This window comes from Melanotaenia boesemani, chromosome 9, assembly GCF_017639745.1.
Source record: "Melanotaenia boesemani isolate fMelBoe1 chromosome 9, fMelBoe1.pri, whole genome shotgun sequence".
Taxonomy (NCBI): Eukaryota; Metazoa; Chordata; class Actinopteri; order Atheriniformes; family Melanotaeniidae; genus Melanotaenia; species Melanotaenia boesemani.
This window is the reverse complement of record NC_055690.1, coordinates 33,579,954-33,583,558: the sequence shown is the minus strand read 5'-3', so window position 1 is coordinate 33,583,558 and position 3,605 is coordinate 33,579,954.

Genomic DNA, 3,605 nt, shown 5'->3' with positions numbered 1-3,605 from the left:
CCACACTGTGTCTACTAGGTGACTTGGGTGATATTAATATGGCAAATAACTCTGCACACATGATCCTCACAGTCTTGTGCATCGCAAAGAAAACTATCCTTGTGAACTGGAAAACCAAAAAAAAAAATCTGTGTATTCACCAGTTTAGGAACCTCTTACTAGATCACATCTGTGGTGAGACAATGTCTGCCTCCTCAAAGAACCAGTTAGCTGAATTTCATTCCCTCTGGTCCCCTGTAATTAGCTCCATCACTTAGTAAAGGGGGAGGATTGTGACCTCGTCGCTTTGGGGGTTGAATAATGGCTGGGAGTAACTAGTGGTTGTGGGTTCTTGGTGGTTTCCCGTGGTAAGAACCGGGCCGCTCTGTGGTGGGGACAGCTCTGGGTCCGGCCCTGTCAGGGGCTGTGAGAGCCTGCAGTTTGGGGTCGCCTCGTGGCAGTGCCTTTGGGCTCTTGGGGCCCTGGGCACTTCTCTCTGGCCGTCCCAGATGGCCAATGCCTGGCAGGGTTGGCGGCTGCCGATCTTGGCCTGCTGGAGCCTGTACCTGTGGCTTGGGTTCGTGCTCCAGGATTGCTGTGGAGCATATTGTTTGCACAGCACTCACTTTGATTTGTACATCAAAGATTTGCAATAATTAAATATGATTAAAACACCAGTTTGTCAGTTTTTCTTTAAAAATCTTTTTTTTTAACACAAGTTTTGTTTCATCTGCTGCTTATATAAGGATAATAATGGAGTACTTGTAAATTAAACCTCTGCTTCTTAATGCTCGTTTCCCACTTCATTCTGAAAAGCTCATTCAACATCACTCGTCTTTTTCTTTCTTAAACAGATAACTCTGCTCCTGCGCATTTAAATATATTGAAAAGCTTTTTTAAAAATCTGTATCTGTGATTAAAAAAAAAAAAAAAAAACTTTTAGCGGAAATACTGACACACTGCTAGTCTTTGAAATGGCGATAAGCAATGTTACAGTGCTTTTCTAAAACTGCTATAAAGAAGTCTCTTGCTCTATTTCTCCTTTGAAATAATATGAAAAAAACCTCTTAAATTTATTTCTTATTTATAAGTAAATTTAGATTCTTAATCTCCCTCAGCCTTTCTAATTCTTTATACTACAGAGTTAATCACACCAAAATAAGCTGCAAATTCCAGGATGGCGAGCAGCCTCTGTCTTTTGTTTTCCAGCAGTACTTACCTTTGAACATGAATAATTGTACTCCCTTAATCATAAAGGATTTATGAGTCTTTAATTCTCTGAACTTGTCTGATTGTCTGAGCACAGACTGCTCATGAATGGATTAGTGATAAATTATCCCATCCCCCAAAAATCACAGGCCCCTAATTATTAACATGATGTGCTTCTGTGCTTTTTATGTGATGCTTTTGCCTGTGTTTGTAGGTCTGCAGACTAATGGGCTCGACACACGGGGCGCGACCAACGACAGCGATGGGCGAAACTCATCGCCACCCTGCTAAAACCAAACACGGGATCACTTTTCTCCAAAACATTTGATTGGTTATTATATTGGAGGGAATTTTGACATTTTCAAACCAATCCGTGACAGACAGAACACGAAGAATGAAGATTCAGAAGATTTTGCTCGAATTAGCAGAAATCTTGCTGTTGACTTTATTGTACAAAAGTAAAGACAACTCTGAGTTCATCAGATTTTACAAAATAGGAAACAGCATTATGAATATCATCATTTAATGGTGGACCTCAAGGTTGGTCCAGATAAAACTAGGACCTATGTTTGGACAAATTCACTCTGGTGCCAAATGGCTGCCTTTCATTTACATCTCTAATCTTTGCATGAAGTATTGTAACTGGAGATTTCTCTATCAAGTATTGCAAAAACTAGGGATTAAAAAACGGTCAATATGGTGTATTCACGAATAAATTTGTGCAATGGAAAAGTTGACTTTTAATCTGAGGACCAGTGGAGCATCCTTTTACAGAAAATGGCAGAAATGGACTACCTTTATTAAAAGAGTAGATGATGCTACTAATTGTTCAGATCTATAGATCACTGGCCATGAAACACCTTACTACAAGCATCTGATGTGCCCTCCTTTTGTTTTGTTTTTTTGTAGTGTTTTCCAAGTATACCCTTTTGTTTCATTTTAAGAAAAGAACCAATAAAATAAAAAGTATAAAAAAGAAAGTGCTGCGAGTTACCACAGAGCAGCTGAGAATGTTTTTCCCTCGTGCTGTTTTCTAGAAAAGGCGGCCTCCTGCATAGCTACATATGAATCTGAACATCCATATAACTCTTCTAACGCACAAATTATTTTAACTGGGTCCTCTCACTCTGATCTGGAACAGTATTTAATTTCTTCTCTGGCCTCACCTTCAAAATGAAAACAAGAAAAAGGCCTGCTCAGAAACTGATAAATGCCATGTCCTAATGTACACCTGTGCTTCCTCCAGCCACTCCCTTAAACTTATGCCCCTCTTTCCCCTTAAACCTGGGACAGTTCCTATCTCTGGGGACAAAAATAAATCTTTTAGTAGCAGGAGCAGTAGCAGGGACACTAGTAGGCAGGTTGCCTAGTAGCTGACTTAGAACTGGTCTAGACCAGGGGAATCCAACTGTTTAATTAAAACAAAGCATCATCGAAGGCCCACGGTGGTTGTTGACGCGATGTGATTTCTGCTCAGTGCTCTGAATGTCAAAGTGAAGAAATTCAATGAAGCGCGGGTAAACGGCGGGAGTAACTATGACTCTCTTAAGGGTGGACCGCTTAAGCCAAAAAAGCCATGGCTCCCAAAGTAGCCAAATGCCTCGTCATCTAATTAGTGATGCGCATGAATGGATGAACGAGATTCCCACTCCCTACTTCCTATCTAGTGAAACCACAGCCAAGGGAACGGGCTTGGCAGAATCAGCGGGGAAAGAAGACCCTGTTGAGCTTGACTCTGGTCTGGCACTGTGAAGAGACATGAGAGGCCCGGGCTGCCGGTGAAATACCACTACTCTTATCGATTTTTCACTTACCCGGTGAGGCGGGGAGGCGAGCCCCGAGCAGGCTCTCGCTTCTGGTGTCAAACGCTCGGTGCCCGCTGGGCATGACCCACTCCAGGATAGGTATCACTATCATTGTTAGTAAGATTCAATCACTCACATTTTATTTATAAAGCCTACACTTTCTCTCTGATACACACACATGCACACACACACACACAAAGTCCCCCCAACTCTTAATATAAATTTCTTGGTCACCACCACGAATGTAAACTTAGTTCACAAGCAAAAGGTAGGGGCAGAGGCCTCAGCTTATATATGCACCCCCTTCCTTATATTTCTAAATTATCTTTTTTCTGACAGTTTGGGGGCTTTATCCACATTTGAAATACAATAAATCAACAATTGATAAAAACAAAGAGGGGGACAGATTCCTAAGTGTAAGGTGGTGAAAGGAGCAAGGTAAGCTCTTAAAACAGCTGGATTTGGCAAGCCTGACCCCCAGTGGGGAGAAGCTAGGGAAAGAATGGGACAGCCTAGACCTTTTTGATTCTTGGTGTGATTTAGCCAAGACTCAGATACAGGGTAGGTTTTAAACCTGGTGGTTGTGCCTAGTTCAGAGTGCCACAAGGTGTG